Raw genomic sequence first — 7,938 nt, 5'->3', positions numbered from 1 at the left:
AGCATATGAAGCTGCCACATGAACTAGACGAGAGGGTGGTGGTCGCTGAGTCGGTGGGCCCTCGTGCTGAGGGGGGACATCATCAGGAATGTCCTCGTAGGCCTCCTCCTCGGTAGATTAGGCGAGGTGATACTGGGGAGGGTAAGTTCCTTAGCACCTCTCGATCATCCTCATGCTAAGCATGCTCGAGATGCCTTGTGGAGACATCTGGCTGATGAGAGTGAGGGATGATTCTTGGGCCACGATGTTGAGGAGCCCGAAGTGTCGCTCCAGCCGGGTCACGTAGGGGCCAATGAAGATGACCCCCTTCCTATGCTGCTCTGTCTGGTGCTGAATCGCAAGGGAAATGAAATAGGCAAGGTCGATGACGTGCCCTTGTGACATGCACCATAAGAAGTAGACTTCGTGGGTGTTGATGATGCCAGTGCTCTCTCGTGTCCCTGTAATCATGTGAGCTAAAATAGCGTGTAAGTACCTCAGGGATGGTGGGAGAACTGATGCCTTGGAGCGGCTAGGATTGTAGGAGGTCGTGCTAGGGGCCAAAGTGTGCCAGCACTACTAGGGAGAGAAATGTATATGGCGACTGAGAGCATGTAGTTCATTCTCCTCCTTGAACTCCTCCGTATATAAGCCTAGTGCAGCACCAAACTCTGAAACGCTTAGCTAGTAGATTAACCCACCTAAGCAAAACTGGACTGTGTCGGGATCATCGGACCTTGTCATTAAAGCCTGAAGATGGAACATTGAGCAGAGTTCCATAGTGAGCTCGAGGTATGTCGGCTCAATAATCTCGAAGAACAGCTCCCAAGGGTCGGTGGTTAGGAGAGCCCGAATTGAGTCAGCCATCTGAACTTGTTCTATGGCAGCCCAGTCGATACAGCGGCCCGCAATTAAGGGTTAGGCCCGAAGTATTTGAAAAAGCTCTTCTTGGGGCCCTCGGGGGAACTGCAGGAGAAGATGACAAATTTTCGCGGCTGGACCCGCCGAAGATAACGCTCCCTTCCACTTCTTCGTGGCTGGTACGACAGTTTTCTCTCCTCTTGAAGATGACATTGTGTACCTGCAAGTGGAAACATCAATTCGTCTTTTTAATGAGTGGACAATTTATAATATAAAAGGAATGCGACTAAATTTGAAAAAGAAAATGCATGGATATATTCAGCCACAATTACTAAATTATAACAATAAGTTTAATGGCCCATTTCGATGTGGCATGAGCATGGTGATATAAGTAAAAATGGCAAGGAATGGAATGCAAAATACTATATGAATGAAAAGAGATGTCAACACAATATGCATGATTATTTCAACTATCTTAGCGATGAATATTTACTTCTAACTAATTACATGAAGTGTAGGAATCATGTAATGAGTAAGATTTTAAACATGAGAAAGATGATAACTTGTTTGATAAATGAAATTTATGTGATTATCAATATGGAAATAACATGAAAAACATATATTAATATGATAAATAGCATTATAAATTAGTGAAATAAAAGAAAAATGAGTAAACGAACGCTAAGGGAAAAGAGTGGACATCGAGAATGGAGTTGTAGGTGGCGCACAGGCGTGGCAGAGGGGCCGTGTGGAGTTGTAGTGGCTAGGGTTAGGGTTTTGAAATGGAGAAGAAAGTGAATAGTGCAGGGTATTTATCTATTTTGGGGCACACGGCCATGGCACACGCTTGTGTTTCCAAATTTTAGCCCGTGTGATTCGTAAAATTCAAATTTGGGCACGTCTAACATTTAGTACAAGCCTGTGTTCCTCAGGCGTGTGAGTTCACACGGCCATGTCGCACGACTGTGTCTAGCTTTGATCGCTTCTCCCATGCCCGTGTGTGCAATCCCCACGCCTGTGTTAATTTAACAGGTTCGACCACAGGCGTTCCACATGGGCGTGTCGCACGCCCGTGTTGTTTTGCCAGGCTCACCTATGGTTCTTCCACACTGGCGTGTCTCACGCCCGTGTTGTTTTGGCAGGCTCGACCACGACTATATCGCACGGCAGTGTCATTTTATCGTAGCCCGTGTTGGGGAAATCCTTGCCCTATTTTCACACAACTTGAAGCACGCCCGTGTGATTGGCCGTGTCTCTGTGAAGACACCTGTATTCAAGATCTCTATTAGTAAGTTAGGAGTTAAATACCAAAATTTAAAGAAATTAATATTGTTAGTGCTCGGGTTGCATCCCGAGAAGCACTTATTTATAGTCTAAGCTCGACTTACCTCTTTAGTGAATGGTCATAGTGGTTTGAGGAGTTTATACTCCTCATTCCTACTATCAATCTCATCAAAATAAGGTTTTAATTGGGTGTTGTTTACCTTAAAAGTGTCGAACTTGGGATGACTCACATCTACCGTACTGAATTGAAAAATACTGAGTACCGTAAGAAGGGTTTCCTCATTCGGTGTGGTAGTGACAATGTGGGGATCTGAAGCATCTAATAAGACCTTATCACCAACCTTAAGTTGATTTGGAGAGGTATCGGGCTTGTTTTGGCATAGTTTCGGTTTGTCGGGTGTTCTTGGTTTGTGCATCCACCATTCATCGAATTCCTCGATTTGTAATCTTCGATCTTCATGAACAGGTCCTCTACTGGAGCTTGAGAACGACTCGTGTACTTCTTTCAGACTCATTTTCTGCAAAGTAGGTTGCACCATATTGTTAGTTTTAGTAAAATGGTTTAAATGATCACCTTCAATTCCTGATGTGTTGCCAGAAGTGCGAGCTTAAAGGGTGATTGTTTCGTCTCCCACTCGGAGCGTGAGTTCACCTGTGCCAACATTAATGATGATTTTAGCAATTGCTAAAAAGGGCCTTCCTAGAATTAAGGGAGTGTTGCTATCCTCTTCTATGTCTAGAACAATAAACTCAACGGGAAATATAAATTTATCGATTTTAACTAGCACATCTTCAATAATACCTCTAGGGAATCTTATAGTTTTATCTGTTAGTTGAATGCTCATCCTAGTCTGTTTGGATTTCCCGAGACCTAGTTGCTTAAACATTTTGTAAGGCATGACGTTGATACTAGCCCCTAGATCAGCCAATGCATAATTAACGTCTAAACTACCAATTAAGCAAGGAATGTAAAACTCCCTGGATCTTTTAGTTTGTTGGGTAGTTTATTTTGGAGAATGGTCGAGCAAACTACGTTCAGCTCCACTTGCGATGCCTCATCCAACTTTCACTTATTTGCTAAAAGCTCCTTTAAAAATTTCATTGCGTTTGGCATCTGCGATAGAGCTTCAATAAACGGTAAGTTAATATGTAAATTTTTTAAAAGTCTAAGGAATTTACCAAATTGTTCATCTGAGCGGTCTTTCCTTGTCGCTTTGGGGTATGGCACACGAGGTTTATATTCGACAGTCACTGGTTTGTTTTTATTATAATCTACTTCATCTTGACCTTTGCTTACCACAGTTTCGTGCCTCGGTTCTGGTTCTGGCTCAACGACTCCTTCGTCATCTTGAATATTAATTGCGTTGAGCTGTTCCCTTGGGTTAGGTTCGGTATTACTTGGTAAACTACCTTTTAGTCGTTCAGAGATTAGTTTGGCAAGCTGGCCTATTTGAGTCTCGAGCCCTTGGATCGACTCTTGTTAATTCTTAAATGCTGTCTCAGTGTTCTAAAAACGGGTTTCTGACACTGATATGAACTTTGAGAGCATCTCTTCAAGATTTGGCTTCTTTTCCTGTTGGTAGGGTGGTTGTTGTAGCCCGGAGGATGTTGTGGTCTTTGATTTCCTTGACCGCCCCACGAGAAATTGGGGTGGTTCCTCCAACCTGCATTATAAGTGTTACTATATGGATTGTTCTGAGGTCGAGGATTATTACCCATGTAGTTTAATTGCTCGTTATCCATATTGTGGCCATAAGGTTGGTATTTTGAATGGTTTGTTCTACCGCTACTTGCTTCGCATTGCATTACTAAGTGAACCTGTGAAGAATTAAGAAAACTGTCAATCTTTTTATTTAAGAGTTCTACCTGATTAGAGATCATGGTGACCGAATCGACGTCATAAACGCCGGCTGTTTTTGTTGGCTTTATCCTCATGACTTGCCACTGATAGTTATTCAGTGACATCTCCTCTATAAACTCATAGGCATCTTCTAGTGTTTTATTATTGATAGTTCCACCCACCGCTGCGTCAACCATTTGTCAAGTCGAAGGATTCAGACCATTGTGAAATGTTTGTACTTGGAGCCAAAGCGGTAACCCATGGTGAGGGCACCTTCTCAGAAGGTCCTTGTATCTCTCCCATGCATCGTAGAGTGTTTCTAAATCCATCTGCACAAAAGAAGAGATATCATTGCGTAATTTAGCCGTTTTAGCCGGCGGAAAATATTTTAGTAAAAATTTTTCGGTCATTTGTTCCCAAGTAGTAATTGACCCTCGTGGTGACGAGTTCAACCACTGTTTAGCTTTGTTCCTCAATGAAAAGGGAAACAACCGAAGACGAATGGAATCATCAGAAATGTCATTGATTTTAAATGTATCGCATAGTTCTACAAAGTTGGCTAAATGAGCGTTGGGATCCTAATCTTGCAAACCATCAAACTGAACAAATTGTTGTATCATTTGAATAGTGTTAGGTTTTAATTCAAAAGTATTTGCAGCTACAACAAGTATAACTATGCTCGATTCAGTTACTATTAAAATGGGTTTAGCATAATCATACATAGTGCGTGGAGTAGGATTTTCATTAACCGCAATTGCAGGAGGTAGCTAATTGCCTTGGTTTTTAGCCATCTCTTCGATTGGGGGTTGAGTATCATCTTCTTGCTCGTTCTTCGTGTATCTTAAGCTTTGCCTTATTTCTCTTTGGTTTTTACGTATTGTGCGATCGATTTCTTCGTCAAAAAGTAACGGTCCCGACCGGTTTTTTCTAGTCATAAATATAAAAACCTACCAAGAGAAAGAAAAGTAAGTTAATAAATAATTAAATTAAATTAAATTGAAAGAAAAATAAATGGCTAAAGTAATAAAAATTGAGCCTTCCTAATATTTCAGTTCCCCGGCAACGGCGCCAAAAACTTGATCGCGTTATTTCGTGATAGGTTTTAAATATTTATAATTAATCTTTCTTGAAACTAACTGTTATCGCGATGTAGGCAAGTGTACCTATCGAACAGTAATATAGTTTTAGCAAGACAGGATTGTCGAAACCAAAGGAACTAAAAGTACTAGTAATGACTGTCTTTTTATTATCTAGCCTAAGAATAATGGGGTTTTGTTTTAATTAACTAATTATCTAAAATATGAACTCACAGAGAAAAGAATTGGGGAATTGCTTTTGGGAAAAATTGATTGACTTAAGTCAATACCTAAGGACAAATCCACCTAGACTTTACTTGTTATTTTGGCTCCAAATCGGATGATTTATTCATTCAACTTGTTCCGTAGAGATCCCTAAGTTATGTTATTATCCCTGTTCAAGACTAATAATGTCTAATCCCTAGATTGAATAACCGAGACTTTTCTCTACTTAACACTCTAGGGTTGCATTAACTCGGTTTATGGATCCCCTTATTAGGTTTCACCCTAATCCGGCAAAATCTTATCACCCTATGTCTAGGCGTGCAATCAACTCCGCTTAATTATGATAAATGTACTCTTAGCCAGGGTCTATCCCTACTCTGAATAAGAGCTTATCTTGAATCAGTATCCTGGGATATCAAAACAAGAATTATGAACACATAATTAAGAACAAGTTAAATATTTATCATACGATTCAGAAAATAATAACAAGATTCGTCTTAGGTTTCATTCCCCTTAGGTATTTAGGGGATTTAGTTCATAACTAAATAAGAAAACATCTCAGAAAAATAAAGAATACAAAACATAAAGAAAACCCAAAACTCCTGAAGGGGAATTGAGGAGAGATCTTCAATCTTGATGATGAATCTGGCTTCTGAGATGAATCAATCGGCTTCCTTGGAGTAATTCCTTACTCCCTATTCTGTGTGTCCCCTTTTCTCCTCTTCTAGGGTGTATTTATAGTTTTTGGAATGCCTAGAAGCCCTCAAAATTAGCCTTTTCCGAATTGGACTCAACTTGGGCTCGGCAGGGACACGCTCGTGGCACATGCCCATGGCACACGCCAGTGTTCGATTACTTCAGGCTGCATTCGAGCCTGACAAATTGACACGGCCGTGTGGTCTACCCATGTGAAGAGGTCCAGGTCGTGTTGATTTCGTACTTTGGCCCATTTTCTCTGTTTTTGGCCCGTTTCTCGTTCCTTTCACTCTCCTATGCTCTCCTAAGTATAAAAGATGAAATTAAAGCATTAGGAGCATCGAATTCACCAATTCTAATGAGAAATCATCCATAAAATGCATTAAACATGGGGTAAAAATATGTATAATTTTAGGTTTATCAATAATCAACACCATTCATTTGCATTTCCAATTAGATACATAATTTGTAATTAAAACCTCAATCAATGAGATAACATAAAATTTAACTACAAAGTAACTCAAACGTTCTCTTCTTCTTTTAATTCATCATTCGAATAGTTTTCTGTACATACATGTATCGATACATATCTATTCCCACCAATTCATCGAATCACTTCAAGTATATAAATGCTTATGATATAAGTAAGTAAATTTTTTGATGCCATAGTCCAACTATGGTCTTATACATACATTGCCAAGGCCCTACCGTGGTCTTACATTCACATGCCATAACCCGGTTATGGTCTTGTTATCCAATTGCCATAGCCCAGCTATGGTTTTATTCAGTATCTCGTCAACTTAAACCGTAATCAAATTAATCACATTTAGCCATAGAATAAATAAAGTCTCAATACCATCCATCAATTGAATAATTACACATTCAAATTCAATTATATGAACTTACCTCGTGTACGGAAATAACGGAACGGACCAACTTAATCTATAAGTAATCAAAATCAAATTATTTATTCTTCTATTTATTCAATTTAATCCAAAATACATATTAGGGCTATTTTACTATTTACCCCTAAACTTTTGCATTTTTACAATTTAGTCTTTATTACACAAAATCACAAATTCATGCAAATTCACAATAAACCCAAGCTAGCCAAATTACCATAATACCCCTAGCAGCCCATAATTTCCATTTATTTCACATTTCAACAACACATTTTTAACATTTCTCAATTTAGCCTGTAATTTGAATTTTCACTAAAAATCACTTAACAAAACTTGTATATCTATCAACAAGCATTCATAATCTACCAATTCTAACAAAATACACATGTATTCATCAATGGCATCATTCAAAATTGATAAACCGTAATATATACATATTTTTACCCCATGCTTAACGCATTTTATGGATGATTTTCCTTTAGAATTGGTGAATTCAATGCTCCTAATGCTTTAATTTCATGTTTTATACTTAGGAGAGAATAGGAGAGCGAAAGGAACGAGAAACGGTCCAAAAACAGAGAAAATGGGCCAAAGTATGAAATCAACACAGCCTGGACTTCCTCACACGGGTAGACCACACGGCCGTGTCAATTTGTCAGATTCGAAGCACGATTCACACGGGCGTGTCACACGGGGTGTCCCTGCCAAGCCCAAGTTGAGTCCAATTTAGAAAAGGCTAATTTTGAGGGCTCTTAGGCATTCCAAAGCCTATAAATACACCCTAGAGGAGGAAGAAAGGGGGACACACAAGGAAGGAGTAAGAAATTACTCCAAGGAAGCCGATTGATCTATCTCAGAAGTTAGATTCATCATCAAGACTGAAGATCTCTCCTCAATTTCCCCTTCAGGAGTTTTGGGTTTTCTTTATGTTTTTTATTCTTTATTATTCTGAGATGTTTTCTTATTTAGTTATGAACTAATGTAATATCCTGATTTTGGGCTGAGTCGGAACAGTAGTTTCAGGACCACATGTCCGATGAGGAAAATTTTATTTTATTATATTTTTATGGTATAC

The 7,938-nt window shown here is 39.4% G+C and overlaps 1 non-coding gene across 1 annotated transcript; it reads left to right on the top strand.

Annotated features, from left to right (window-relative positions):
- The first annotated feature begins 4,219 nt into the window (after positions 1 to 4,219).
- Positions 4,220 to 4,326, top strand: LOC121204274 (small nucleolar RNA R71). Its single transcript, XR_005899202.1, has one exon. It is a non-coding gene; the product is annotated as a small nucleolar RNA R71 (small nucleolar RNA).
- The last annotated feature ends 3,612 nt before the right edge of the window (positions 4,327 to 7,938 follow it).

Source organism: Gossypium hirsutum, chromosome A07 (genome assembly GCF_007990345.1).
Source record: "Gossypium hirsutum isolate 1008001.06 chromosome A07, Gossypium_hirsutum_v2.1, whole genome shotgun sequence".
Lineage (NCBI taxonomy): Eukaryota > Viridiplantae > Streptophyta > Magnoliopsida > Malvales > Malvaceae > Gossypium > Gossypium hirsutum.
Note: the sequence above shows the minus strand (reverse complement) of the source record. Positions and strands in the feature narration are given on the sequence as shown.